This window comes from Notechis scutatus, chromosome Z (genome assembly GCF_049901735.1).
Source record: "Notechis scutatus isolate UNSWTSFEM ecotype Mainland chromosome Z, rNotScu1.2, whole genome shotgun sequence".
NCBI lineage: Eukaryota > Metazoa > Chordata > Lepidosauria > Squamata > Elapidae > Notechis > Notechis scutatus.
This window is the reverse complement of record NC_142025.1, coordinates 84978823-84992078: the sequence shown is the minus strand read 5'-3', so window position 1 is coordinate 84992078 and position 13256 is coordinate 84978823. Positions and strand designations below refer to the sequence as shown.

The following is a 13256-nucleotide window of genomic DNA, read 5'->3' as shown; positions in this document are numbered from 1 at the left end:
AGTTGAACGGATTGGAATATATCATACTGTCATAGGGAATAGCATATAACAATGAGACCCAACCTTTTCCCCCCATAGATAGTCATAAACCTTCATATAATAATGGTCTGGAATTATGATGGCCTTGGAAAGGGTGCTTTATACCCCTTAAAGCACTTCTGGACATCACAAAATATCTTGCAGTCATATGATCATGATTTGGATACTTGCAACCTGTTCGCACTTATGACTAGTTGCTAAGTGTCCTGTGATCATGTGATTACAGTTTGCAATCTTGTCTGCTGGCTTTTCCAGAAACTCAATGGTGAAGTGATCAGGGAAGGTTGCTAGTTGCTGCCACCTATAAAGAGAACTCTCTCATTTCTGGAAGCTGGTTGAAAGAGCTGGCTGCTGAAACTCCACCAAATGAGTTCCCTTCCATGCATGACAGGAAGCTAAACTCCTTTGGCTAGTAGCTCTTTCATCCAGGTAGGTCTAGAGATGAGGGGGAAACCAAAGTACTAGCAGAGATGCAATGTGGGAAGGTGAAGGACATAGAGTGTCTCAGGTAGGTGGAGGAGCCAGTGCAGGCCACTTTTATTGTGAGTGTAGAATTACATATCCCTGAAGGCCCAGGATTGCTGTTTGGGTATTTTCTTCTACTCTATTTTAAATCTACATGGCCAGCTGATATTCCTTTCTACTTGTAGACTCTATTGTGTGCCTGCTTAGTCTCTTGTAATCTCTTCCTCTCCTGTGAATGCAAATACAAACACTATTTGCCAGTTCATAACAAATCAGCAGGTGAAAAACTGTTGTGTCGCCATTGCAATGGAAACTTGGTTAAAGCACTCCATCCCAGATAGTTCTGTTAGCTTGGGTGGATTTTCAACATTTTGGTTTATTTTCTTTTGAGAGCGGGCATCAGAATTTCATTTTTAATGTGTGAAGCAGCAAGCAGTTTATTGCATATAAAATATGTTCTCGCATGAGTAGGTGACTAACAGGTAGGCACACTGAGGAATAAGTTTCTACAACTTTTTATTCCCTCTACCTGAACCACAAATCCCTCCCTTCAGCCCCCTTTGACAAAGACCACAGGGTTGCAGTCTTCTCAGAATGCTTGTTTCTCCATGAATTTCCCCATGCTTAATCTGTTTCCCCACCTTTTGCCCAGTTCCCCTTTTTCCAAGCTAGCTTTTGTTCCTTTTTTATTTCTTAATCTATATTTCTTGTTTCCTTACAATCCTTGAAGCATAAGCATAATAAATTGAGGCAAGCTGTTAATTAATTCATCTACTTTATACTAGACTGTGTGGTTAAAATTGTTAACTAAATGTTTTCCCTACGCTGACTCGCTTATCTGAATAGCAGACTTTTTTGTTTTCCAGTCCTGAACTTTTTACTATTAATGTCCCAATATCCTACTGAACTTTTAAACCCACATTTCTCAAAAATTGCTTTCTTTGCAAAAATAACACTATCTCCATCAGTTTCTTACATGTTTTTTGCTGATAGGCATTATGATAAAGTTTAATCTTTGGGTATATACACAGTTCTATCTGTATACAGGAAGACTTATGCAGGAGCCCACCATTCCAAATTACTATATAAGCCTTAGCAATGATTTTAAAAATTGGTGGAATTTTACCAGGCTTAAGTTGTTTAACAAGATCTATTATTTCAGAACTTGACAGCACCCAAGTAGAGAGGGTAAATCTTCTTGTATGTATAGATTTGTAAAATAATCCTCCCGACATCCCCTCTGACCCTCTGCTGATATAAGAGAATGAAAGAGACTTAGTGAGATAGTAAGGATGTACTTGCAGTGTTTGATCTATGTTTACATAATTGCCTATGGGTAGATTCCTGTGACCACTGTAAGAGTTTCATATCCAAGCCTCCCACTAGAAACAGGATCTCTAGTGATCATGTTAAATTTGGCTGTATATGCTTTTCATTTTATTTTCTACTCTTCAGCATTCAACAATGCGTATTCTAATGCTAGACATAGATTTACAATGGCCACGACATCAATAAAACCAATCCAAACTTCTTGTGGCACCTTTAATCCCTTGCAGATTGATGGTGCTTTTGGCACTCGTGCTTAGGAAGATTATTAGACAATTAATTCAGTAATTAGATGCACCATAAGAAGTAATATTCTAAGAATGCCATATGGTTCATTGTTAGCCATCCCGCTGCAATCACTGGCCATAAATTCTTTGATTTTGAACCTGATCCACCTGAAACTTGCCTAACATCTGGAGAGAATCTGATCCTGATTAATAAAATTCAGATCTCACTATTAATATCAATAAGTCCTACATAACTCCACCCCAGTATTCTGATGATGATTCATAAACAGTGGTCTGAGTTTTATCTAACAGAAAAAAACATCATACAGCAATATTAGTAACATAATGTGCTGATGATAATGAAAAATACCTGGAAATTTTTATCATAGCTCCTAAAAATCTGCTAAAATTTGTTTGATCCTTACTAGAGTAAAAAATAATAATTGAAAAAGATACAACATCCATTGTCAGAGATCAATGTTGATTTCAATATTGCACCATAATTATTAGGGCTAGAATCCATGGTTATTCATATTTCCATACATTCCAAATACTGGGGATATAGATAAGAAGAACCTATGCATGTTTAATTTGTAATGCTCAAGTCCAGAATTAATAACAATTGTGATGATTTCAGTCAGTGCAGTAATTATAAATCCAAACAATATGAGTTCAATTTCCTAAATTACATCTCTGATTGTTTCAAAGATTTCTTAGATTAATGCCAAAACCCAACAGTAGAGCCTATAAAAAAAAGCATGGTTCATACAAAGTTTCCTTAATCAAGTTTAAAGTAAAAAAAAAGTTTAGAGTGCAAAATGTTGGAAAATGAATAAGCAAAAGTTGTGTCTTCATTTATGAATTCCTAATGTGAATATATTAAATATTTAAACTTCATTGTTCACCTTTTTCACAAGTTTGCAGCCTCTTCTTGACTCTTCTTCTATATTGGATATACTACAAATATCCCTACAGATTGTATTAATTGCCAGTTTCATCTCATTCTGAGATTTTGTTTTCCTGACTTCATCTGGTAGGAGATTGAATTACAACTTTGTGTGCTGTTTTAGTTGTAGCTCTTGTTTCCATTTTTGATATGTTTCCTTTTTATTATTTAGCTCCTCAGTTAGCTTGCTTTTGATGTGGTCATAAGGATAGATTCTGTGTTTGCACATCTTCTTTTTCAGGATCTCCCACCCTTCTTGTGCTTGCTGTTTACCCTTCATGATTTCGTGCCATTGTATACTCTTCTGCCTTTTGTCTTTGTTCATAAGAGCCAAGGTGGAACAGTGGTTAGAATGCAGTACTACAGGCTATTTCTGCTGAGTGCCAGCTGCCAGCAGTTTGGCAGTTTGAATCTCACCAGGCTCAAGGTTGATTCAGCCTTCCATCCTTCTAAGATTGGTAAAATGAAGAACCAGATTGTTATGCAATATGCTGACTCTGTAAACCGCTTGGAAAACACTGTAAATATGTGTGTGTGTGTGTGTGTGTGTGTGTGTGTGTGTGTGTGTGTGTGTGTCTAAGTGCTATTGCTACTAAAATCTGTCGAAGTCCAAGGTATACAACTGAACTTCTCTGTGTTAACTCTCCCCTAGTCATCATGAACTCCAACATGGTCACTTAGAAAAGTGAAAAAAGGCTTGTTAAGATGGAAGAAACTAAAATTGTCAATGCTGTGAAGAATTTCTGTGATAAAATGAATGTTTAGCCTATACTGATGTTTTTGTTTCAAAAGCCATGTAAAGGATTTTAAAGATTGATATATAATTGAGACTGAGGGTTGTTTTTTTTTAAATGAATGGACAAAGAGTTGGAAAAAACTCATGGAGCTTTATTTTTGTACATGATAATTGCAGCAAGATTATTGTATACAAAAAGATGAAAAGATTCAGCACAAACCACAATGAAAGAACGGTTGGTAAAGATGATGGAACTTGCTGAAATGGCTAAATTGACTTCTGGTGCAAAATACTGTAAGATTTAAATGACTTTTGAGTGCTTTAAGCTTAGAATCAAGCTTTGTTCTGAATATGGGATAAACTTGGGATATTTTATTCCATGCTGTTTTTAGTGCTCTAGTTTATTTTTTTGTTATTCTTCTAACATGAATATTTGAAAAAAAAAAGCTGATAAAAAGTAGACACCCATTCCATCCCTAGTGCCATTATTTATAGTTAATTGAGAGGAGGTGTGGGTTAGTGATACAGGTGGATATGTTAAGCATATATTACTGTCTACTCATGAAGAAAATTTAATACTACTTTTCTGTTGTTTTATAATAGAGAAGTTAGAGTTTATGGATTGTCGTTAGGTATTTTTTGTATGTTGTATTTTCATTTTCAAGCAGTTAGCCAAATATAATAATATGCAATTTGAATGTGTATTATACATATGATTATCATATTACAATTTCAGATTTCAGTTTTTTCTTTTAAAAAAGACATAGTTTTATTGAGTTCTGAAGGTGATGAAAATGTAAAAATTGGTGTTATGAACCTGTAAATCTTATGAAACCTTAAACATAAGGGCGATTTTGTTAATTACATTATTAATAGGCATTCTTGAAGTGAAACCATTTCTGTTACTTTTTGCTGAATTCACTTTCTTTGTTGAGTATTTTTATGGCTTCTGTTTGCAAAAAAAAAGTGGGGGAAAGAGGTCCTAGTAATTCCTTTTGTTATGGGAATGTATTTATTTTTATTATAAATTGTTCCTTTCATCTATTTTTGTAAAAAGAGTACTAGAGTAATTTTGCTGACTTTTAAAATGCTTCATAATTGTTTCATACTGACAGATATTTTTACTAAATCGCTTATGTATATAGACTGATACTTTTAAAAAGAAATTACTGCTCTTTATTATTTTTCTTAATGAGAACTATAAAGATTATAGATAGTCCTCAATATACTGGTTTAATGTTGGTTCAAAGTTACGATGATATAAAAAAAGTGATTTATAACAGGATAACAGTTTTAAAGGACCTTGAAAGTCTTCTAGTCCAGCCCCTGCGCAAGCAGGAATGATCTGTCCTGCAAGTTATGACCGTTGCATCATATTCATGATGATATGATTTCTATTGGGACACTTAACAACTGCATTTATGATTATTTGCATCATCCTGTAATCAGAGATCAAGATTTGTAATCTTTTCAGGTGGTTTCCAACAAGAACTGTTAATAAGGGAAGCAGCTGCGTGATTGGCTTAAAAATTATTTGATTTGCTTAGTAACCATAGTAATTCATTTAATGACCACAATAAAAATGGTTGTAAATCAGGTCTGTTTATGTGATAACTTGCTTAACCACAGCATTGCTTAGCCATCCAAATTCTGGTCCTAATTGTAGCTGTAAGTCAAGGATTACCTGTACTTTTCATTCATATACTAAAAAGAATAGAATAGAATAACAGAGTTGGAAGGGACCTTGAAGTCTTCTAGTCCAACTCTCTGCTTAGGTAGGAAACCTTACACCACTTCAGACAAATTGTTATCCAACATCTTTTTAAAAACTTCCAGTGTTGGAGCATTCACAACTTCTGGAGACAAGTTGTTCCACTGATTAATTGTTCTAATTGTCAGGCAATTTCTCCTCAGATCTAAGTTGCGTCTCTCCTTGATTAGTTTCCACCCATTGCTTCTTATCCTGCCCTCAGGTGCTTTAGAGAAGCAGGCCCTGAGATATTGTAACACTGCTCTCATGTCTCCCCTAGTCCTTTTCATGAGATCCAGTTCCTGCAACTATTATTCATATGTTTTAGCCTCCAGTCCCCTAATCATTTTTGTTGCTTTTCTCTGCACTCTTTCTAGAGTCTCAACATTTTTTTACATCATGGTGACCAAAACTGAATGCAGTATTCCAAGTGTGGCCTTACCATGGCATTATAAGGTGATATTAACACTTCATGTGATCTTGATTCTATCCCCCTGTTTATGCAGTCTAGGACTGTGTTGACTTTTTTGGCAGCTGCTGCACATTGCTGGCTCATATTTAAATGGTGTCCACTAGGACTCCGAGATCCCTTCCACAGTTACTACTATTGAGCAAAGAACCACATATACTGAACCTGTGCACTTGATTTTTCTTGCCTAAATGTAGAACCTTACTTTTTTCATCATTGAACTTCACTTTGTTAGATAGAGCCCAATGTTCAAGTCTGTCAAGATCCTTCTGTATCTCAAACCTATCTTCTGGAGTGTTGCCTATTCCTGCCAGCTTTGTGTTGTCTGCAAATTTGATGAGTTCCCCATCTATCCCCTTGTCCAAGTCATTGATGAAGATGTTGAAGAGTACTGGGCCTAAAACAGAGCCTTGGGGTACTCCACTGCATACTTCCCTCCATTGCAGTTCCATTTGCTAGTCAGCTAACTAAGGTATATAGGAAGCACATCACAATAGTAATGTCAACTCCTCTGACATCAACTGGGAGATAAACTCTGTACCACGTGTAAGATCCAACAGGTTCCTAACAAACCTAGCAGACAACTTTGGTTTCCTAAAAAGTAGAGAAGGGGACAAGGGGATCAGCCATATTGGACTTAATTCTCATTAACAGAGATGAAATGATAGAAGTTGTTGAAGCTATAGGAACCTTGGGGGCAAGTAATCACACAATACTGGAATTCAACATTATGCAAGCACAAGTAGTAGAACAAAGTCAAACTAGAGTGTTAAGAGAGCTAATTTCAATAAACTTAGAGCTTGGGAAGGATTCCATGGATGAGAATCCTCAAGGGGAAAACAACTCAAGAAGCTTGGGAAATTTTGAAAAGTGAGATTATAAAAGCCCAGTCTAGCACAATACCAATGAAAAAGAAAAATAACAGCACTCAAAAGAAACTAGCATGGTTGCATAAAGAACTCTCTGATAAATTGAAAGATAAAAAGGACAAGTATAAAAAGTGGAAAGAGGGGCAAATAGCTAAGGCAGAATATCAGCAAATAGCCCAAGTTTGTAAAGATGAAGTGAGGAAAGCTAAAGCTCACAATGAACAAAGGCTTGCAACAAAAGTGAAAAATAACAAAAAAAGCTGCTTCCAACATGTTAAAAACAAGAAAAAATTCAAGGAAACAATTGGTCCATTGCTGGGAGAAAGTGGCAAAAAGGTGACAAGCAACAGGGAGAAAGCAGAAGTACTTATCTCATTTTTTGCATCTGTCTTTCTTTACACAAAGGGAAAAAACAGTCCAACATATCAAAAACAACACCACAAAAAAAAAGATTAGGAACACAAGTTAAAATAGGGAAGAAAATAGTAAGTGAACACCTGTCTATATATCATATCTATATCTATATATCATATTTTCTTTTGCTTAGCAATTTGAGTTTGATTAATTTAAGATTGTATTTAACTTTACAGAAAAATGATATGTAAATATCAACATTAATCAAATCCAAGTGAATTTTATTGGTCATGAGATTATTAATTTTAAAATCCATGTGGTTATAAAGACTTCCTGTGGGAAAGTTCATCATCATCTTCATTGTCCATCCACTGCAGGATGAAGGCCTCTTCCACATGTTTCCAACCAATACAGTCTTGAACTTTCTTTTGCCAATTGGGCCCACATACTTAATGATATTGTCAGTCCATCTTGTTTTAGATCTCTTTTGTGGATGCTTTTTATCAAGTGGGATCCATTCTATGACTGTCTTGGTCCACCTGACATCAGTTCTTCTTGCTATGTGACCAGCCCATTTCCATTTCAATTCTTTTACTCTCTTGATGATATTGTCATCATACTCTCTAATCCAGGGGTGTCAAAACTCAATCGTATCATGGGCTGGATTTTGATATTTTGCAATGTTTTTTGCCTTTGTGAAGCCAGGTAGGTGTGGCCTGTGTGGGCCTTATCTGGCCTTCAGGCCGTCAGTTTGACAGGCCTGCTCTAATCCATGTATAGGTTTCTGTGTCTTGTCTTGTAATGTTGGACATGTATTTTTCTATGGCTCTTTGTGTCACTGAGTTTTTATATCAATTGTGAAATTAGTGTCCATGTTTCACTGGCATACGTTATAACAAATAGCACACACAGATCGAAAACTTTTCTCTTTAGGAATAGGAGGAGATTGTTCTTGAAAATTATGCTTAGCTTGCCAAATACCTGCCAACCACATTTAACACACCATTACATTTCCTTTATTGTATCACCTTTTATTGAGACCTAATAAAAATATTGGTATATGTAGTGGTCTACTATGTGTAGTTCTTCTCCAGATATATATTTTTTTCCTTTGGTGAATTTATTAACCTGGCTCTTTTTCAGGTTTATTTTTTAAGCCAAATGGTTCTCCTGCTTTGTGCAGCTCTTCTATGTGTCTTTGCAGTTCTTCTGGGTCTTGTGAGAAGAGAATAACATCATCTGCAAATTTTAAATAGGCACCATTGATTTTTTGGGAAGGAACAAAAAGCGTTATTGCTATTAGCCATGCTAACACCCACCACACTCGTGAATTTTTTGAAGCCTAGAATTCTATTAAAGGAGCAATTAACAAACATATTGATCTAGATCAGGGGTGTCAAACTCAGGGCCTGGGGGCCCAGATTTGACCTGTGAGGTGCTTAGATCTGGCTTGCAGGGCTGCCCTGAAAACATTGACTGACTGACCTGCAGTGTCTCTGCCAGCGAAAATGGAGCTTAGCTCCATTTTCGCTGGCAGACGATTGCAGGAGGCCATTGCAGCCAAAAACGGAGCTTGGGAGCCTGTTTTCGCTGGCAGAGCGCTTGGGCCACCATAGGCACTCCCAACATGAGTGATGTCAAGCTGGCCACACCCAGCCTAGCCCCACGAAATCAAACACAATTCTGATGTGGCCCTCAATGAAATCGAGTTTGACACCCCTGATTGAAATCCAACATATGAATATATAAGAAACCATTCAAACAACCAATCAACAAGAGAACCAATCAGCTGCTCAGAATTTAAATATAGTCTAAATGAACAACCAATCAAACAACCAACTGATTATACTGGAACACAAGACATTTATAAGCTAAGGAGAATAGGACAAGAAAACCCTGCTGATAATGATACCTAGTCTGGTAACGAAACATTCAGAAACCAAATTGAAACAAGCTTGGAGAGCAAACCACTGTCAAAATCTAAAATCCAAGCTACAAATATTTTCTATTGTTTCCAAGTTATATGAGCGTAAACTGCTTAGACATGCCCATCGTTGGGAGACCTTTGCAATTAGACAGTCGTTGGTTGACCTGTGGATAACTACACTTCCTCCATGAGTGCCTCCGAAAGAAAACACTGCCAAAAAGCATATGCTACAGACCTCCAATTAACCACCCACAAGCATGGAAACTAGCCTGCAAAAATGAGTGTAAAATGCTTCAGTTCATGATTACTGATGTACACAGTTGTGCTACTTTGTCTCATATATTTTCAAATTTTACTACAGAGTCTTTCAGGTTTTAGTTGATTAGAAAACCCTGTTTATATTGTCCATCTTCACGTTCACTAGTGCAGAATAAGTGCCCAGTCCTGTCAAGTTCAACTACATTTTCACCTTCTCATTTAACGATGTTATAGTACAAATGAAGATTTATTAGTTAGAATTGTTTTGTAGCAGAATTGGTTGTTTTCTAATAATAATAAAAATCTTATTTGAGTTTTGTAGTATATATTTATGAAATTGTCATTTAATTCCTGTATTTATGACTTCTTACTGCAGCTATATTTTCATTCTCTTGCCCCCTCCCGCCCATTTTTATTCCACTTGTACTAAGAGATGCTGATTGCAATAAAGTCAGACAGAATCTAAAGTTCCTGTGCATCAATACAGAACAAACCTATTGGTTTCCCCAGCCTTCTCCCCATGGTCCATCCATGTTTTGCTAATCCTGCACCGTTTGGGAAACATTGAGGTGTTTGGGCTAGTGAAATTCTAATCTCAGGACAAACTGCCTTGAAGATGCTAGCATGAACTGGATTCCAAACTGCTCTGTTTTTCCTCAGCTGTCAGTTCCTTCTCCCAATTTCCCATCATAAAGAAATACAGCCTTATTGCCCATTTGTCACCCCCCCCTTCCCCAATTGATGGCAGAATGCCAGCAAGAAACCATGCTGAAGATGGTGGATCTGACAATTATCTTATAAGTAACTCAAGGTGGCAAACATACATAAATGTTCTTCCTTGTTCTATTTTCCTTATAATCACAACCTTGTGAGGTTAGTTGGGCTGAGAGAGATTGATTAGTCCAAATCACCCAGCCAGTTTTCATTCCTAAAATGGGACTAGAACTCACAGTGTACTGATTTCTAGCTTGAAGCTTTAACCACTAGATCAAACAGATTATCATTAAAAACATTCCTGTCAAAGTGCATATATAATATTGTTATTATGTATCTCAATGTATCTCAAACTATTTACATTTTTATTATATATTGTCTTCCAATATGTGCACAGAGGTAAAGTGAAGTATATTTAGTATATTTTGATTGTAGAGAGAGGCATCTGAAGCTGTTAATTGATAATTTTATCAGATTCTAGGCTCTTCATGCTAAAATTGGAATGGAAGCTGGTTTCAGTGATTGACCAAAAATGTTGGTTAAAAAGTCCTGACACAAAAGCAGTTTTTCTTTAAGCTTACTAGGATCAGATTACATTGCTTTGGCTAACTGAGTCAAAGTATCAAAATTAGGGATATCAAAATCCCTAAGGTAGGTTAGGTATATTCTATTCCTTGCAAGAAAGATAAACCCATAATGCTGGGTTTTATAAAAAGACTGCAGGATATATTAGTTGTCCTTGTCAAATTTGGAATGTAGCCAATTTCTTTGCCAAGCAACCTAGAATCCTCAAAGGATTGCTGGGGGTGGAAATGGAGAGAGGCATAAAACACAAAAATAGTTTGCTGTGGGTGGAAAATGCTAGATGAATATATAAGATGTGTGATGTTGAAGAAACTGTGAAATAAGCTGCATCATAGCATAAAGATATAAGGATAAATCTGTAATTGTTAGCTCTGTATCCTCACCTTTAAGGACAAAAATGTTTGTGCCTTTTTCTGAGATGATTTTCTAAGACAAATGGCTGGAAATAATGGAATTGATGTCAGAATCTGAAAAGAAAAACATGCTGGAAAAACACAATCATTTTAAAATATGGATTATTCTGTAGACAAGTACAATATTTTCTTCAACAGCTTTTATATAGTCACTTGCAATATTTCTACAGAAATGTATTGTGTCATCTGCAGTGTTCCTATAGGAAAATTGCTGTGTAAAATGGATATTAAATGAGAAAGCTTATCCTGAGCAACTAAAGTAAATCCCTTGCTTTAACTGGTACAGTTTTTCAAGGCACACAAAAAACTTGAGTAAGGGAGTAAATAGAAATGTACCATGGAAAAATATGAAATACTTTTATATTTATATGTATCATATGAGTCTGATCTGGAATTTCAAGAACTGCTTCTAATTTGAAATGTGTAGTTACATGAAATTCAGAGATAGATTCTCCTGAAGTTTCATCTTGTTTGCTCTTGTCTAGGACTAGTTATCAGAGATTATTGCAGGAACTATTTTATACTAATTAATCATTAACCTTATAAACTGGATTATGTTATTGAGTTAGAAAAATAAGCTGTAAATTAAATGGTGTATGTAATGAAAAAAATCTTACAACTGTGGCCTGGTTGGAACATTTTGTCTAGCTTAAGGCTGTATAGCTCTTGAATTCCACAATCATAAAACTGGTTGCTGAGAAAGTAATTGTAAGACAGTCAAAGGAATAGATTTAACATGAAACTTGTACCAGAGAAGGAATGTTGAGATATTATAAGAAAACATGCTTCAATTTATGGGTAGACAAATCCTAATGAAACGATCAGATATATTTTAACCAAATTGATACAACCTAAAGAGGTCTTAACAATAATTAGCTTTTTTGTTTGTTGCATAGATTATATGACTGCCCATCTTATCTGCCATAACTTCTTGGTGGCTCACAATAATAGTAAAACCCCAAAAGCAATAAAATCCAAACTTAGTGCCATAACTAACACTCTCCAGTAATTAACAAATGCAATCACTGGGCTCCAACCTTGCCCTTTTTTAGTGCTTGGGGGAAGAGAGAGATTTTTATGGTCTTCAGGAAATTTAAAAAGGCTAAAAGGATGAGACCTGCCAGAGTGAAGAGAGTTCCCTAGTATAAGGCAGTTATAATTATAAGTAAGAATTATTTATATCAGCTACAAATAGACTGAACCAATCATGTTGCTTGTTTTTCAAATTTATATTTCATCCTTCTTTGAATATTTGTATGTAATTAAAAATGAACATAATCATAAAAATGTTTTACTTTCATTCATACTGGGTACCTCATATTAACATTTAAACTAAGGTAGTACATTCTAGAAGAGTATTTTATTAAGATATTGTTAAAAGAGCTAATTTGAAGTAATATTGTTAGAATCAATAAATAAATAATAAACATAGCATTTTACATTCTTTGCAGTGTCACAGGGTCTTGTGATCTATTATTGCAACTTTCTAACAAGTAAAAGCAATGGAGAAGCCAGATTCACTTAACCACTATGTTATTAACTCAACAACTGCAGTGATTCAGTTAACAACAATGGCAAGAAAGGTTGTAAAATGGGGCAAAATTAAATAAATGTCTCACTTAGCAACATAAAGTTTGGGCTCAATTGTGATTGTACGTTGAGGACAACAGGCACATTTTGTGAATTTTTAGTTGAAAATACATTCTTGTTTGTTAAATTGAAGTATGGAGTAGGTATGTAGTCACAGAACAGGCTTAATATTCTGAAAAATGCTAAGATTCAATCTGCTCCTGTTACTCCAATTTAAAGTCTAATGTATGCAAACATTTTAATCCCGGAAGAGAGAAAGCCTTTGATTCAGTGGTACACAACAAACTACTCCTAAAACTAAAATCTTATGGTATCTCTGGACACCTGCATAACTGGATAGATGCATTCCTGTCAAACAGACAACAAATGTGCCTGTTGTCCTCAACGTACAATCACAATTGAGTCCAAACTTTATGTTGCTAAGTGAGACATTTATTTAATTTTGCCCCATTTTACAACCTTTCTTGCCATTGTTAACTGAATCACTGCAGTTGTTGAGTTAATAACATGGTGGTCAAAATTGGGAGCGTCCTATCAAATTCTGTACCTGTCAACAGTGGCGTCCCCCAAGGCAGTGTTCTAGGACCA

The 13256-nt window shown here is 35.7% G+C and overlaps 1 protein-coding gene across 7 annotated transcripts in view; it reads left to right on the top strand.

The window, feature by feature from the left end:
* TANC2 (tetratricopeptide repeat, ankyrin repeat and coiled-coil containing 2) overlaps window positions 1–13256 on the top strand; it is a 370844-nt gene that overhangs the window by 179695 nt on the left and 177893 nt on the right. The window lies entirely within an intron of this gene.